The 18,654-nt window shown below is 34.8% G+C and overlaps 1 protein-coding gene across 2 annotated transcripts in view; it reads left to right on the forward strand.

Moving 5' to 3' along the window:
* The first annotated feature begins 4,589 nt into the window (after positions 1-4,589).
* The window catches only part of LOC143240075 (NACHT domain- and WD repeat-containing protein 1-like), a 29,506-nt gene continuing 15,441 nt past the window's right edge, over positions 4,590-18,654 (forward strand). The window contains exon 1 of one of the 2 annotated variants that reach the window (XM_076481922.1): positions 4,590-4,734. The gene's annotated coding sequence lies outside the window, so the exon portion shown is untranslated. Of the gene's footprint in view, positions 4,735-16,530; positions 16,655-18,654 lie in introns of those variants that run through there. The other variant, XM_076481923.1, reaches the window with a different exon arrangement.

Consider the following 18,654-nt stretch of genomic DNA (forward strand, 5'->3'; position numbering starts at 1 on the left):
ACTGTTGTTATAAACTATATTTTTTCATATTGCAACTTGTTTGTTTGCTAGAGGAAGCTGCATGTCATAATGATGACGTTAAAATAGAAAATATAAATGATGTAATCCTGGAAAACCTACAAATTTTTAAAATATCTTAAGTCAACATTTCTAGAAAATTCGAAGGTAGATTATAAATAAGGTAGTTGAGGACATAGTAAAGTTTTTCTAGCTGGTAGAATAAATAAGGCAGGTGTGTTTTTGTTTCAGCTGTGAAGTGCTGAAAGTAAGTTAACTGTTTATTTTTGAATTTCACGCAAACCTACACGAGGGCTATCTGCGCTAGCCGTCCCTAATTTAGCAGTGTAAGGTTAGAAGAAAGGCAGCTAGTCATCACCACCCACCACCAACTCTTAGGCTACTCTTTTACCAACGAATAGTGGGATTGATCGTCACACTATAACGCCCCAAGGCTGAAAGGGAGGGCATATTTGGTATGACGGGGATTCGAATCCGCAACCCTCAGATTACCAATCGTGTACTTTAACCACCTGGTCATCCTGGGCCAAGCAAGTTCTTTACGCTAGTGCAGTGCAGTAAATGTCATTTGTAAACACAGCCTACAAATTTTACATTTTCGTGCCTGTAAAAATGTTATAAAATGTTATTAAAATGGAGGCTGTTTCACAAAACAATATAAAGAACCGCCAACGAAAGAAAAATATTACAAGCGTAGTAACAATTTCGAAAAAAAACACAAAAAATACAACTACTGTTTTGGTGATACTCGTGTTTTTTGTGTTCTTGCAAATTAGAGTGATGTTATTTGTGTCTGTAAAAGTTGACTTTAAAAAATCTGTATAGTGAAGAAGCAAATTTAAATTTTGCGTATGACTGGAATAAGCACTTAGTATATCGACTTGTGGCCAGGTGATTAAGGCACTCAATTCCTACTCTGAGGGTCGCGGGTTCGAATCCCTGTCACACCAAACATGCTCCCCTTTGAGTCGTGGAGGAATTATAAGTAAAGGTCAATCCCACTATTCGTTGGAGGTGAGGTGGTGATGACTAGGTTTCTTCCCTCTAGATTTACATTGTTAAATTAAGGAAGGCTAGCGCAGATAGTCCTCGTATAGCTTTGCGCAAAATTAAAAAACAAACAAACAAACAATCGACTTGCCTTTAAATTAACTTGAAAATTGTAGAATTTTCGTGTAAAGATGCTGCTTAAATGTACATTTGTATATAGCTCCTCTACATTCATAGATTAGAGAGAATGTGAATACTTTCTATACTGAAGGTGTTGGCACCAATAATTCATAACATTATTCACTTATGTTGTCAAGGTATTGTTGACTATAACCATAGTACCGTATTTAAATAAAACCAAAGAGTTAGTTTGTTTCGAATTTTGCGCAAAGGTACACGAGGGATATCTGCGCTAACTGTTTCTAATTTGATAGTGGAAGACAAGAGCGAAGGCAGCTAGTCATCACCACCTACCGTCAATCGTGAACTACTCTTTTACCAACGAATATTGGACTTGGCTGAAACATTATAACGCCCCCACGGCTACATATTTGATGAGGAGGGGATTTGAACCTGTAACCTTCAGATTGCGAGTAAAGCATCCTAACCACCAGGTGGCCTCAACGAAAAAAACAAAATTGTTTGTTTTTTTGTTTTTTGGAATTTCGCACAAAGCTACTCGAGGGCTATCTGTGCTAGCCGTCCCTAATTTAGCAGTGTAAGACTAGAGGGAAGGCAGCTAGTCATCACCACCCACCGCCAACTCTTGGGCTACTCTTTTACCAACGAATAGTGTGATTAATCATAACGTTATAACGCCTTCATGGGATTGACCGTCACATTATACACCCCCACGGCTGGGAGGGCGAGCATGTTTAGCGCGAACCCGCGAACCTCGGATTACGAATCGCACGCCTTGCGCGCTTGGCCATGCCAGGCAAAAAAAACAAACAAAATACTTAGGTTACACTTTTGCCTGTTGGTGAAAACAATAGATTTGAGCGATTATTATGATATATAAATAAATTCAAGCACTTAAGATACATATATAATTATTTTAATAGAATGCTATTATCTCGATCTTGTAAAACTAAATAACATTAGGCTCCCCGCTAGTACAGCGGTATGTCTCCGGATTTACAACGCTAAAATCAGGGGTTCGATTCCCCTCGGTGGGCTGAGCAGATACCCTATGTGGCTTTGCTATAAGAAAAACACAAATAACATTAAGGTACATTTTACACATAACATCCGAGTGTGTGTTGTTGTTTTAGTTTTTGAAATGACAAAAAAGAAACAAATACATTATTCATAAACCATTACACACTCGATAGTACTTTGTTTTCATATTCAAATTACTATTATGATATTGTTTCAGTTGGATGAAATGCAATGCACATTGTTATAAATGTTTAGACCAGTTAAATGTCGAAAATATTTCGTTGGTTTTAAAATACTATTACAGTGATAATAATGTCCAATTATACATTTTACGTAGCCTGTTGTTTAGAAATTATTGTGGCACGTGCCTTCTTACACCCCTGTAATAACAAATGAGTCACAAACTCACATTAATGTAAACGAATAAGTTATCAATAGTGCAGTTTAATTTCATTAATTGCCGCTGAAGTATTGTAGCAACTGTAGCGACGCCAAGCGGTGGCGAGGGATAGCAGCTATCACTCCTAAAATCGTTTACCATAAAATTTTATTGAAAGCTAGAACTCCCAGAATGCTATTCCTTCAGCTGCTAGGCAACCTTGTACAAAGACAACCCACACCGTAAAGAATTATCCATTTCTCGTCACGCCTTCTCTACTGTACTAACTTTTCCCCAACTTTAGTCTTACACGCTTCCTTTAATAAATATGTGGTTTCCTGTAGGCCCTCTCTCTTTTTTTAAATGATTGAAAGACTGAGTTGTGTGGTGAATGTAATACATGGATATACATTAAAATACTGTATGTGTTGCAGTAATTATTTACTAGTTTCATCAACAGAAAATAAATTAAAACGTCTAATTTTGCATTATTTCATTAAAGACTCCACCCCATTCCATCGCGCGACCCAAAAAGCATCATTTGTACCCTCCTGGGAGCATTCCACATTTTGGAACCGCTATTCTATACGTTTTCTTCCACTTATCCTTAAAAAAACAAAACATCGCATCCTACGCCTATCTACCTGCTACGCCTTCGTTTTTACATTTTGATAACCCAGAAGTTGATATTGTTTAAAAGCTAAAATGTAAAATTACTCAGTATTGTATAACACGTGGACCTGAAATAGAAAGAAACCAGTTGGCAGTTTGAGAAGTTTAATTAACATTTAAGCTAAAGTTAACACACAAACGTTATGTTTCTGAACGTATATTTGACCTTCCCATTCATTCTAATAGTGGCCCGGCAGAGCCAGGTGGTTACGGCACTCGACTCGTAATCCTCTTTCCACCAAACATGTTCCTCCTTTCAGCTGTGGGGGCATTAATATAGTGACGGCCAATCCCACTATTCGTTGGTAAAAGAGTAGCCCAAGAGTTGGCGGTGGGTGGTGATAACTAGCTGCCTTCCCTCTAGTCTTACACTGGAAAATTAGGAACGGCTAGCACAGATAGTTCTCGTGTAGCTTTGCGCGAAATTAAAAAAAAAAGTGATATATTTTGATTTTTTTTTATACGAGTGATGAAACGTTTCAAGTTATGCCTCCGATCTAAACATATTTTTCAAAAACTATATGTTACTGTACTGATCTTCCAGGTCTGATACTTTCATATGTTAAGTTCTCGTACCTAACAGACATGTTCCGATTAAAACAAAAGTTCGCGCTTTTTTGTTGTTTTGCTTTCGAATAAAAATACATTGGGCTAATTGCCTTGCCCACAGCGGGGAATCGAACCACGAATTGTATTAGCGTTGCAAATCCATAAACTTACCGTTGTCATACCGTGGAACGTGTGTGTTATTAAGCGCAGAACTACACTGGGGGCGACCTATGCTCGCCTCTGTTATCGAAACCCGACTATTAGCGTTATATGTCCACCGATTTATTAGGAAATTTAACGTGTATGTGCCATTATTCTATCGTAACGTTGACAGTACTGGTTTACATTATGTATATTATAAAATTATTTCTACTATCATACACATTTTGCTAAGTACATATGCTTTCTGATCATTTATGTGGTATACATACCAACAAACTATCAATATAAAATGCTCTACGATTGTGAATCAGTAAATATCATTATGAAAATGTAGCTTCGTAAGACCCATACACTTTCAGTAAATATCATTAGGGGGAGATAAATTTATACCACTCTCATTTGATGGGGTATGGGGAACTACTCCTCCTGAAAAAGTTTGTAAAATGATATCTTCAAGTTGCTTTTTTTGTTTTATTTTTCAGTCATTCGATCCAAAAACTTCACGCGCAGTTCAGTGCGCATTGTTTTACTATTGAGGCACGTGCCATGCTACAACAGGATTGACGGTTTAGTTTGACGTCATTACTTTTGTACTCTACGTTAAGGCAAAGGGCAAGCCTAATGGAAATATAAGAGAAGAAATAGGGCAGCTTTGGTGACGTCATACATATTTTTCTTTGGCTTATATTAGTTGCCAGATATCCAAGACCGAAGCAATGTGCTATCCTGGTTAGTTTCGTGATAGGAAAGGTGGAGAGAGAACTTATTTTCGAGTAGAAGAGGTTTACGATATTAAGAAACAGGTGAGAGGTTTGTAAAAACTGTTGTGATACACGCGTGTGTTTGAGGCAATGCTACGTTTGACACGTGTTTAAGTTTTAACATTTGTGATCGAACACTCTTATTATCTTCGCTAGAAATTATAGGATTTAGAAGTATCGTAATAATCTGACTACTTGTGGTGTTTTATTATGGTAATCTTAACAGCTCGAACAACAAATAATTTATAACTATGAAACTGCAACGTGCGAGAGGGGTAAGTCACTTCTGCACAAGTTTCGTCTTACGCTACCGTTAAAAAAACAAATTAAGGTAGGATTCGAGTATCTTTGTTTTTGTGTTATTCTTTAAATCTCCTGAACTCGACCACTAATGACTAAATTTGGTTATAAGGAATGAGTTATTGTCTTAAAATTATTGAGTTATTGTAGTGGTAGACTCCGTATATGAATTCGCTGAAACAGTCGTGATCTTCCTCAATAATGTATTTAGGACGGGATTAGAGTGAGCTCAACCCCAGAGTCAATGGTCATAATGGGGTATTGATAGTCTTATTCTATGGGAAAATTGCATGGGATGCAAGTTCCCCACAACCTTAAATTCATCACTAATCGTCACTCGACTTTTATTGTTGTCTGTCCACGCACGACCTAATCTCTGGCCACTCGGACAAGTTCTTGAAAACTTCCCAATATCAGTTCGTGTTTATACTGAGCCCTCACTTCGCCGTGTGAAGTTTTAATTGGTGATTTATCTTTTATACTCGTTAACAGAATCTTTAAAACCTTAATAAAATTTTAGAAAAGTACCTAACAAACATATTCGGAGCTTTTAAAAAAACAATTGCCGAAACACTTGCTGTAACTTAAAAGTGTAAGTGTATTTGCTTTTAAAATGTAAAACTACATAGACAATCCTATTTTAACTTGTTTTAGCATAAGTCACAATTTTCACTGATTGCTATAATCTTACAGTAAGAAAATGTCTCGTTAAAGTTTAACGCATACTTGCTCAGAAAGCAAGTTTTTGTTGTTTTTTTAGTTCGTAAGAATTGTCACTTGGTTAACGTTAAACTTGTAGATTTTTGTTCTCTTTGTGGGCTTCTTTCGTTCTCTCTACATCCGTACGCAGTGGACTTGTAAATACCAGTTTCCCATCTATTATTTTGGTAGTCGAAAGGCGATAAAGTAACTCCTTAATTTTTTTTAATTCTTGCTCTTTAAAAAACGACTATCTGGTATTTGAAAAACAAGAGTTGGAGCTCTTGAATGGAGAACGTGTTTGAGTACGACAGTGTTTGGGAAATCTGGGGAGAGGTAAGTGTTGAAAACTAGGTGCTGTCGTATTGGAATTTGTGCTAACTTTATTACAGTTTATTAAATATTAATCATTTGTAAGTATTTTTTCATGGTTCGCAAAACTTGTACACCATGACAGTTAGCTTCTACTGACCAAACCTATAAGCAAGTACAAGTAGACACACTTGCACATGTAACTTATTGTTGTACTGATTCATGCATATTTATTATAAGCATCTATTTACCTACAAATAACTTCTAAAGTACAAGTTAAAGTTCTTAAACACAGTCCGTCAAATTGTTAGTCTGGCTACTGCTCGGACCTAAGTTGGCGCACGCAAAAGTTTTTTCAAAGCTTTTTTAAACGTTTCCGATACTTCCAGATGTTTTAAATTCGTTCGTATGACTTGGAGATTACCGTTAAACTGAAGAATTGATTTTTTTTCTTAAATCACTGTACGTACACCAGATGTCTTCGACGTTTTCTAGTTGAATGTTTTTAGGAGGTAAAAATAAGCCACCAGACCTCCCCTCCCGTCCTATAATACCTCATATTAATAAGTAATACACTCATTAATGCTCTTTAGTACCATCTAAATGAAATGGACTGTCTCTAGGGTATCATGTATGAGGAATGGGGGGGGTCTCGGTATATTTAACATTTGGAAACTTTTCAATTGTAGCCTCGAAATTAAAATGCATACCTGTATACTCTCAAATCAATATGGAAATAAAATTATCTTTTGAAAACCTTAGCACATCCGTGCTATGGCTACGGAAGGTTTTTTGTAATCTTTCTACTTGCTGTTATATGTGGGGTGGGGGAATATTTTAAAAGAATTTTAATTAGTGACTTTGAGTGGGGGATCTTTATCTTATTTAGAAGCTTAAAGTCAAACCGTTAAGAGATTTACCGTAATTTAAATGGGGTAAAAAAAATGGTATGGAGATTTGTTTCATTTCCAGTCAAACTATTTGTTGTACTTACTACTTACCATTCAAAATCAAGCCTCAAGAGTTCATTATCCAGCTCCAATTGGCCCCTGTGAACGAACGTAATTCGAGTAATCAGAAACGGCTGATATTTGTAGACATTGAAGTATCTTTTATAACCCTCACATGCACACCAAAGGTTTGGGTTCCCTTATTACACTTGAGACTCCTAGAATATGCGGTGTCCAACGTGGGTCTCTTGTTAGAAATGTGGCCAGTCTTTATAATTACAGATAAATAAACACAATGTATGAAAACGATTGATTCTGTTGCTTTGTAAATCAAAATCTCTTCAGAACAAGCGAAAGTACATAATTGGAAACTTTCGAATTTAGGGTAACAAAACCGACTTTACTCCTCAGTATACCTAATAAATGCAAGATGTTTGAGAAGGAGGGTAACATTAATGGAATTTTACTTTATAATTAGTAGGAACTCCTCTTAAGGATAGTGGGTTTTTATTGTTTAATATTCAAGGTTTACTATTCAATATTAACTGGCAAAACAAAAAAGTATTGTATTGTGTAAGACTAAATGTTCATTACTTTGAATGGTCATAATGCATTTGTAGCACTGAGAAATTACTCTCATTTAGGCTCTGTAAGGGACCCCTTGAGTATAATTCTAAAGACATGTAGTAAGTTTTTTTTTTTTTTTTTTAATCTTGCTAAGTGAGAAACGACCATTTATTGTATTAAGATATTTTAATATTAACCTTGCAAGTGATAAAGAATGCACTAAATATTGTTTATAATCCAAATAACTTTGTAACAAACTCTTGACCATCAATAACAAAAGCATTAATCAATTAACAATGCTTTTTTTTTCGCTTATAAGCTGTTAGGACATTTTATTAATAAATGACCAGTTCCCCTTCTAATTACTCTCGTTTTAATTATGTTAATTACTATAACTCTCCTAAACTAGAACAATGATGATGTCAAGAATCTGTCTTCCATTTTCAAAGTGAAGTTGTGCAGGAGTCCTCCTCCTCGAGGAGTATCGTTCGTTTAAATATCACTCGTTTAACGAGACAACTTTTAATTTTCTTCTCCTTTTTATCTTTCAGTTGTGTTGCATTAGAGGAGTACAAGGCAACTTAAAATTCGGTAGGTGTTGGGATTTGTATATTCGACAGGATTACTTTCAGCAGGTGTCTGATCGGTCGGCAATAACTTCAAGAAACTGATACCACACAACGAAGTTTACAAAATAATATAGTAAACTCAAACTTGCGTAAAACAAATTTTTGTATTTGTTATTGCACATGTATCCAGCACCTTAATTTTTATCAAATCTACACTGCGCTGCACTACTTACTTTAGAATACAATTGACAAAACGAATTATTTTCCTTTTTTTTTTTATCGCAATGTCGTCAGTGATAGATTCATTCAAGTTACCAGAGTGTATCCAGAACTTTTAATATTTCTTGGTCGTCGTCAAAAGTCCACACACGCACACACTGGGTTCAATAATTTGCTTTTTAGATCCCAACTGACAAGGCGAATTATTAGTCTCTATTCCTATTTGAATAGAAACTGTAAAACTGGATTTATATGTCGCCCATTACGGCTGAACAGACAACTACGCAGTCTAACTTTTTTTTTACTTTCAGTTACTTAAGTTCTCTATCTGCTCGATAAAAAAAAAAAAAAAAATGTCTAGACCTCTAGTAACAATATTAAGCATTGAGAAAAACGTAGCTTGATACAAGATGACATCAACATTACAAAAGCCTAGTAGAATGATTAAACTACACGCGCAACGTGCGACTTGTAGTTGCGTAATGAAACTTAACTATCGCTTTTAAAATAATTAGGTGTTAAATCTTATGAAAACTAGATGAGTAATTTTTAAACCAAACAGTCTGCTATCTCCAGCAGGTAGAGATAGATGCTCATTTGACTAAGCGAATGTAGGCAACAGGATTTAAAAGCTTTTGGGTTCTGGATTATATATATATATATATTTTACTGAGACATACAAATTCTAAGTATTTTCGAAATTCCAGCAATTCACCAAGAAGTATTTTTCTTTTAAATTTTATCATCCCTATGGATTATTCAGGGGGATCCCTAATAGTTTCAGATCGTCAAGTGTGTAATAACCTAATACCAGGGCTCTGAGGGCCGACTTTAATACAGCAAACGTTAGCACTAGTGCAAATTTATTTACGCCATTTAATTCTGACGTTTAGGAAGAGAATACTTAACATAATTAACCTATCGGTCTCGTAGCGCCGTTACTAGGTACTCTAGTGCTTATTTAAAGCATGTTCTGAGATTTTGACCCCTTCTCTTCAGGAGGTTATCTCTAGTTGAGAGATCCGACTGTAGTACTAAATTCAACTTGACTGGAAATTAACATCTTGTTGACAAACGACTTCATTACGTCATTTTCTTGGCTTCCTATATACATATCGTAAGGCGTTCTGTCACGTTAATGTAAAATTTCAGTTACAGGCCGAATTTCGTAGGCTTTTCAACAAACTCTGAAATTACTGTAGGCCTAGTACATAACGTTTTCAGTAAACGTTTAATTGATAACTGATTGATTTTATACTGGTAATATCTTGTTTAATTAACTTTAATTCACATACCGATTTGTGTGTGTGTGTGTGTGTGTGATTTACTTGTAGTTATAAACGGTCCACCTTGTTTTTGAGACTGCTCTTTTGATTTTCTCAATCTTAACGTCATGCGCCCTCTAACATTTGAATTATACAACATTTATCTACTAGTTGTCGTATAGTGACGTTACTTTATGGTTGCTTAACGCCTTGTTTATAAACAAGTTCCATGGATTTAAACAAAATTATTCCATATAAGGAGGGTTACTTGCGCCTCTAGCTCTTGACACTGATACTTGACACTAATACCTGAAATTAGTTTTTCTTCGATTACAGTATTTCTGAGGGTCTCTGTTGAACGTAACCTGTAACGTAAACGGATTAAAAAAGTATAATTCTAAATATTTACGAAAAATAAAGTTAACGTAATTTTCCTATGGCACTATCCAGCTTATCTTAATCAATTGAAAATAATCGAAATTGCACTGTTGCATATTTCAATAATAAAAAGTTTCTTATTGCATTTTTCCCACAAGAGGCCCAACACGGCCAGGTTGTTAGAACGCTCGACTTGTAATCCGATGGTCGCAGGTTCGAATACCCATCACACCAAACATGCTCGCCCTTTCAGCCATGGGGGGGGGGTGTTATGTGACGGTCAATCCCATTATTCGTTGGTAAAAGAATGGTGATGACTAGCTGCCTTCTCTCTAGTCTTACACTGCTAAATTAGGGACGGCTAGCGCAGATAACCCTCGTGTAGCTTTGCGCGAAATTCAAAAACAAATCTAGCATTGCCATTGGTTTAAGATGATAATGTTCTTGAATACTGAAGAATGCTAGCCTGCAACAAATTTAAAAACTAAGTCTTTCTATGAAAGGAACAAGAGGAACAAATGAGTATTGAACGATTTATTTACTCATCTTGCGTCGTACCTCGTATCTTCTCTCTAGCTGAAATGTTTTGATGGAGCCAACATCACATAACTCTACAAAGTGAAAGCATTTATAAAAACGACACAGGTGGCAAAATCCGCTAACATGCTTTTCTTTTCTCGCTACGTAAATATTTATATAAAAGTTGTTCCTGAAAGGACTTAAGTACCTTGTCTCTCAAATATGAATTACTTTTTACTTTAAAGCTAACTACAAAATAATTTGACAAACTAAGAAAAAACAATGCTTTATTAACTGGCTACAGCGATTAAAAGGAGTCACGGGTTTGAATCCCCCGTTCCATCAAACTTGCTCACCCTTTCAGCCGTAGGAGTGTTATGTGATGATTAATCCCACTTCGTTGGTAAAATAGCCCAAGAATTAGCGGTGGGTAGTGGTGATGACTAGCTGCTTTCCGTCTTGTCTTTCACTGCTAAGCTCGGGACACCTACCTCGGATAACCCTAGTGTACATTTGTGACATAAAAAACAAACATAATTATCGAGAGGGCGATTTTTTTTTAATACTTCATCTGTGGTATACAAATTAATACTTATTTTTTCTAACTAAAGATAAAATATACGGTTATTTACTGAAACGGTATAGAAATTATCAAACGAACGCAGGTTTTTTTAAATGTGGATGAAATATTTCACTTGGAGGATTTTTTTTTTTTTCAATGACAAAACTTGCAGTGAATAAAGTTTCTCAAATATTGTGCAATTTCGAGACCGATTAACTTGTTTTGTTTATCTGCTTTTACGCTTTAAGTGTAATACTGGGTTCAAAGGTGTGTCTTAAGTGAAACGTTTCCTGAGTATCGAACTCTCAAAGTTGAATGGCTGTTAACTTGAAGTTTCTATTTATCTACAGCAATTAACTCTTGAAACTAATTCGCCGATAACACTCACGATAGACTCTCTAACTACTTTACTTTATTTCTTCTATAAACCTTGAGTGTGATTAGAGCTACTGTTATAACTCACTAGGCACTTCACATTATGGGATGTCATAACCCATCTAACAATAATTCAACTCTTAAATTTAAAATATTAAAAACTGTACAATATAATTAACACTTCAAATGTTTAACTTGTATGGCTGTTAGGGTAAATTGCTGAACTATTATAAAGTTTTACTGATATAAATTCCACTCCATTTAAGAACTTACTCTGAGTTTCATACTTCACAAACTAACGTTAAGCTTACTTTTTAACTTCTCTCGTATCTAGTACTTCGTTAAAAACGACACAACTAGCAAAACTAAATAACAAACTAACAATCGCGAATTATGTTTAAAGAACATGTTTTATTAAAGTTAAACTTAAATCATATTAGACATTCCCCCACCCCCAATCAATCCAAAATTGAAGTATAGTTGGGTAAACAAATTCGACAGTAGTGTGTGTGTGTGTGTGTGTGTGTGTGTGTGTGTGTGTGTGTCAATGAACAGTTTAACGCAAGTCTTTTAAGAGGTGAATCCATTTAACAGGAAAGTTGTCTATATCTGACCTTCCTCCCCCCACACACACACAATCTTTTATTCGGTGAAAGCTGTTTTGTTTCAGTAATCAAACCTTCATTATTATTATTATTATTATGAAATAAAGGGGAGAAACAAGTAGAATGGACTGCAAAACGTTATGAAGTTATTTCGTATTTGTAACGCCTGTATACTAGTACGCTATTACACTGAAGTACGTGAAATTAATAACTAGAGAAATTAGATAACACGTTTGAAATCTCGTTCCAAGTGCACCCTATTTTATCTCCCCATCCCAACAAGAGTTATACAAATGCCTATTACAGTATTTTACTGAAAATTAATAGATTCGGAACGTTGTCACAGTAGTACAAACTTGGGATTTGACGTTAGTACCTTTTTATTGCCGTACTGTGTGATACACAGAACTGAAGTTCTTCAAACTCTTGCCATAAACTTTTCATCTTGTTAATATCGGTGTTCCTTTTAAGACCCCTAAACCCTTACCTTGTGGTTGAACGGGAATTCCCGCTACTTGTGACGGTGTGTGTGTGTGCAGCACCGCGTGGTGCAGTTGTTCGCAACCACGTGAGTTTTAGAATGCTTGCGTCATTATGACGTCAAAGGTGTTTGACAAAACAAATCTAGTTGGGTCCCGGAGTTCTCACTAGTTAAACTCTCGTTTCATATCTGGAATGGTGGGATGGGGGAAGTTCGGGCAAAACAATCCTCCGTTAGGAGAAAAACTTCAAATGATTGATTTTAAACTCGTGTTTAACTGGGTCGTGCTTAACCCAACACAATCTCAAGAAACGTAAACTACTGACACTCGAAAACGTGTTGCGTGATAATTGGCGGATGAGCGGGAAAAACTCAACAAAAACATCTACAATCCTCTTCACTGCATATCAAACCTTTAGTGTGGAGAAAGCTCTTTTACAGGCGTACGTAAAATATTGTTCGAAACGCGTTTAATCTTTAATATTGTAAAGTTTTTTGGTTTTTTTTTTTTTTTTACATTTATCTTTCTACTTCTAGAGATGTAATACACAGCAGTGATAAGCGAACTTCTAAGAACAATTGAGGCCAAGTTTTGTCGGAAAACATGAATAAGTATTCTATTTATTACGATTATTAAAATAATCAAAACATTTTTAAGTAAAAATGAAGCTTGTTTAACTGACTAAATTTTTAAAAGCTCATTTATCCACGCTTCCACCTACAGGTTGAAATACTTCGTAAACGTTTAACTTTTCCATGTTTATTCTCGCATCACAGTAACTTACAAGAAACCAATATTTTCGTATTAATCGTCCATCGTAATTCTAATAACCCAGATCTTGATTTAAAATGTGGAATGATTGTATTTAAGTTTTTAATTTTCTTAGAATTAACTACGCTCCCATAACAAATCTAAAATTACTTTTTCCCTTTTTCAAAGGATTTAAAGTTTACTAAAACATGACTCTCATTAACCAACCACCTAAGTATTTTATAAGTTTAAATGTCTTTATTCGATCAAAATTGAACTAATTTTGGTGTTTTAAAAATCTATTTAGAAAAAAATTCATTTGCTGCAATACATAACGTTAACTTAGTTTATCTTTTTTAAAAGATTCTTAAACGGTACGTTTCAAAACACTAGTATTAGGCCTGTTATACTTTTAAGGGCTACTTCCTGAAATCAGTAAGTGAATAGATAATTAAAGGGAGATAGTATACGAATGACACGCTTAGCTCAGTCCAAACCTATATGCCGGCTGGCATACAACAAACGCTAGCGATCGGAATCCCAGTTTACATGTTTGTTATATTCAAGGTCATACTTCACTAGTTCTGCAAAGATGCACCATTTTTATCTTGGTTGTAATTTAGCCAAATTCTTCTCGCTACTTCAGATTTAGGAGAAACGAATCTCCTCTCCCGTGGTTCGACGAAGTGAGGTCTTAACATTACAAACCTGTTTCCATATCTATGGTTGTAACTTGTCTACTGAGTAGCCTTTCGCTAAACAATAATCAAACATTAGCTGAATAAGTTGTAATTAGTTGTATAAATGTTTTAAAAGGTAGCTTTAAAAATGTTCTATGAATTTCTGTATCTTTTTTATTTTTCAATTCAAGACTTGCGTAAACCTGAATTCGGTTCTCTTGTGTTACAAAGCAGTTTCCAGCTTGTTAAATAAACTTCCTTTTTAAAGCAGTAGATTTAAACGTTTTGTCTTAAAATTCATTTATTGATTTTTTAAATAGTTTGTGCATTTTAGTTTCAAACTGAAGATCTTAATTTTTGAAATATCAAGGTTGTATTAAAGTATGTGGTTAGTCTTTTAAATTTGATTTAATCTGACACAAGTTTCATATCTTTTTCTAGTGCCTCTGTTAAGCCTCTGGTATTGTACTGTGATTATTAATAAAATGTCATTAATTGAGTCAATGTAACAAATGGGCTGTATGTGGGTGTTTTTAATTTAACGTTCATATTAACGAGTTCTATTCTCGTCGTGTTACATTAAAAAAAATTACCCAGAAAATCTAAATGTCTAACTATTTATAACCTAAAAAAAATGCAACTCCAGTGTTAAAACTACAAAGCACACGTGCCCCACGAGTGTTTATAACAAACCGTGACCGGCAAAAGATTTAGCTGCATACGAGGCTGAGGCGGTTGTCTCCCCTACTTACAACACTTATGGCATTTCTGACAAGATGTCTGCTTTCACACGGGTAATATTTAGAACAATGGATATGGTGATTTGGGCAATTCTAACTTTTTTTTTTTTTTGTCTGGGAGAAACCCATACTCTAAATTTATTACTTAGTCCCGTCTGGAAAATTTCCCCCTGACTCCTATGAGAGGACGGGGAAGAGTAGTTATAAAGATTCTATTAGTTATACAAGCTTATTTGCTTTTGAAATTTGTTTGACATGAACTTTCTATTAATATTGATGTTCTTGTCTTGTTTCTTACAAAGTTCTATTGGTGTCTTAAAACATCTCGGTCAAGGTAAAGTTGCCCTATATCATAATAACAGCGTGTTTAAAAACTAACTATACCCATCAGATTGTTAGGTAGATTCGTCGTACAACCAATTCACCTATCACTTGATTGGACTTAACTCGCTGTTAACTTCGAAGTATTTGTTGACGTGGATTAAGATTCGCCTGTCTATCCTATATGAACATAATCACTCGTGTATTCGTTATCTAGTAATCTTTTTTTTTTTTCACATTATCGAAGGTTAATATGAAAAGTTTTGTTTTTTCTAGGTAACTGTCATTAATATATATCTTGGTATAATACTGTAGTTAAGATTGTTTGATAAACTGGTTTGTCAATATTCAGCTTAAGATAAAAGGAATATTGTCAAAGCTGCAACTTTTGTAGACATTAGGGGTGATGGTGTAAGTATTTCTTCAAATATAACTTTTCTTTTGCACTTCTAATATGCAACGACGGTAACTGTATTAAATTTACTAACTTTACGAAAAAAAATTGCTCGTATTAAGTTTTTTCTAAATTAGTATTGGATACCTATTATCATTTTCACGTGCGTACTCTCCCACCCCTGTTTGTTTCCGTCAGTGACAAAAATTATAGGTAGGGAAGGACGCGATGGTGCTGTCAGCGGTACGATCGATGGGCCTATCGTGGATATTGTTGCGCATGCGTACATATGAATCCTGCAGAACTCGAAGCCCAAACAAGGTGTAATGTTGTGGCGGTAGGCAAGTAAAATACTCTAATAGTCATCGTTATCTTTGTAAGGCTTATTTCGTTCTCTAGCAATAAATCTTGCAACACCAAGTTTAGGAGTGGAAAAAGTTTTTAAACACTGTTTGTCGTCTGCTGCTTTTCTTCAACCGATAAAGTATTATAGTCAAATAGGTATTTGATTAAATGGCGAGGTAGGATATTTAGTGCTCTTAGTTGTACAATACTTTAAACGACATAGGCCAAGAGTAAGTTTTGGATCACTTCGTTAAAATTGATTATTTAATAAAAGTTAATATTAAGCTTGTATGCATCTAAAACAATATCTAATAATAATAAATATTCAATCTGAAAGAGGATTGTGATTAAACTTTGCATGTTAAGTAACCTTATTAAGAATATTGAATGATAACTATAACGTGTTTTTTAAATTTTCAGTAACTCTTGGTTTATACTTGTTCCAACACAGCTTTCTCATTTGTTTATTTTTTTTTTTTTTGTATTGCTTCTGGAAAGTTCTATTCTAAAGACAGCTGTTATTAGTGTTAACTTTATTTTAAAATACGGAAAAACATTTCGATCAGCTTAAGTTATCTTTAGGTTATCAGAGTGATTGCAACTTGTAATTATCATAAACTTCTGTTACTTATAAGTTGTAGTCTTAAAAACAACTAATGTACTCTTTATAAAGTACAATGCCTTTTTTAAAGTTTAACTTGTTTTAGTTGGTTAGTTTACTGACATAATTTCGTGAATATCTGAAGTGCGTGTCACCTTTTTCTTCGCAAAAGAAAACTATCGTAGTTTTTACTGTATATCTATCTAGGAGATGTGGCGTTTCGCCGGCCTAGGACAAACAGTAGCGAAGCTCCGTCCGTTACTGGTTTATACTGGGGTCAAGATCGCGACCCTAAGTCACGTGTGGAGAGAATAAGGTTCCCATTATACGTAAGGTTTTAAAGCAAGTCGATTCTACACTAAACCGTTAATAAATTGCTTTGCCAAATTCTGGTGACCTTGTTTCCATCTAGTTGTCTATATAAGTCCAATGTTTTTTTCGTATTAAAACAGCAGTTTGAAAATGTATTTCTTTGTATCTGAACAACACCATGTGCTCACTATTAATGTAGTATGAGTTAGAAAAGGGCTGATTAGGTATCTCGTGTAAATCGAAACTAACTTGTCTACTAACAGCATCGAACAACCCAGTTTGTTTTAAGGTTCAAATATTCTCAATCGTTGTCTCCTGACTTGTCAGTGATAAGGAGAGAGAGCTTGTATTTTGTTTGCATTTCTAAGATTTGAAATGCATTACTTAACTTTTGACTTCTTGAAAACCTAACAAATTCAACTTTTATGTAGCGATAAGTTATAAAAGACCGTCTAAGTTCTCCATGAACAATTAGATACAAGATCAGGTACAATAAGTAATATCCAAATCACTAGGCCTCTTTGAACCTCAGGCATTTGTTCCTACAATCTTTCTTTTATTACCAATACATAAAATCATCATTTTTTTTCTATAAGTTTTATATATTGAATGTATGAACTTTAACCCATTTATTTTTGACATGCTCAGGCCTACCGAGAGACTTGAGAATTTCACCGAACTTTAATCTCCTGAAAGCCTTCCCTTAAATGACTTGAGGAAACTCAAACTTTCATACTACATTCTTTCCCCCCACCCTCTCAAATTTAAACTAATTGTGCAAAATATAATTGTCAGAATTATAAAAATTATCTCTGAACACAATTTTTACTTTGAAAATTAAACTTTATGAAAGCCATTATCTTTGAACATTAGGCAATGTTCTCGAAGTGGTTGTGTATATCGCCTATAGGTAAAAACTTCCCCCAAAGCAGTACAAATGACGAGAGGTACACAAAGCTATCAGTTAAACTCTGAATACTGCCAAAATGTTTTTTAATGTACTTTTCCCATTCGATCCTAACTTTTGTAGCTCCTGTGATTTTTTGCGTCTTTTATTTTTATTTTTTTGTAAATATCTTGCCACATCTTAAATCGAATCTAAACTTCGGTGTGAAGAAGATCCGATGTCTTCTGTTTAAACATTGTCGGTCCTCCTATTTTTTTCTTAAATTTTCGGTCAACGTCTCTTGTTTGTAATTAATGAATCAGCTTCATTTCCCGACATCTCGTTGGATATCAGATTCTTGTCACTCGAGCGTTGTGACTTCGCTTCCTTGAAGTACATTCATCAGTGATTCGCTTAACATCGTTGGCTTTCCATCAACTTTTTTTTTATTACTCTGTATCGGATGTCTCGCGCCTTATTAAGGACCTTGTTATTTGCCCATATCATATTCATTGCCTGTTTAATAAATTTTGATTATATTTGAAAAAAACATTTCTGACGTTTGTTTTCTCCCATTAGAGATAAATGGAAGTAACCCTGAATAATTACACGCACAGTTTATATCGTAATAAAGAGAGAGGGGAACAACATACCTTCTATAAAAGTTTAAATATTTATTAGTCATACTAATTTAGTAATTACATTGCATGTTTCTGTCTCCAATGTTATACGGTGATTATCCAAGTGATATTAATACAACTATTTCATACCTATTGCAGAATGTTTCGCAAAGCACCAAATTATCTTCTATGTTAGTAAAGTTTTTGTTTTTTTTAATATAATACAAAAACCTTTTAACTTTAAGCCCTCTCGAAGGGTGAACCCTTCATAAAGGAGGTAGCAAATCCTCTTCCCAACACAGTTGCCTCGTGGTATGTTTTCGGACTTGTACTGCTAAAAACCGGATTTCGATACCAGTGGTGGACTAAGCACACTTTTTGTACTTGGTAACTACCATAATTATACAAACTGGGAATAACGGAGATGTTGTGATTTACCATTATGACTCTTAGTATTAACTCACAATATAGTTGCAGATGTAACTCAACTTTCCAATTCGACATGAAACTA

This window comes from Tachypleus tridentatus, chromosome 13 (genome assembly GCF_004210375.1).
Source record: "Tachypleus tridentatus isolate NWPU-2018 chromosome 13, ASM421037v1, whole genome shotgun sequence".
NCBI lineage: Eukaryota > Metazoa > Arthropoda > Merostomata > Xiphosura > Limulidae > Tachypleus > Tachypleus tridentatus.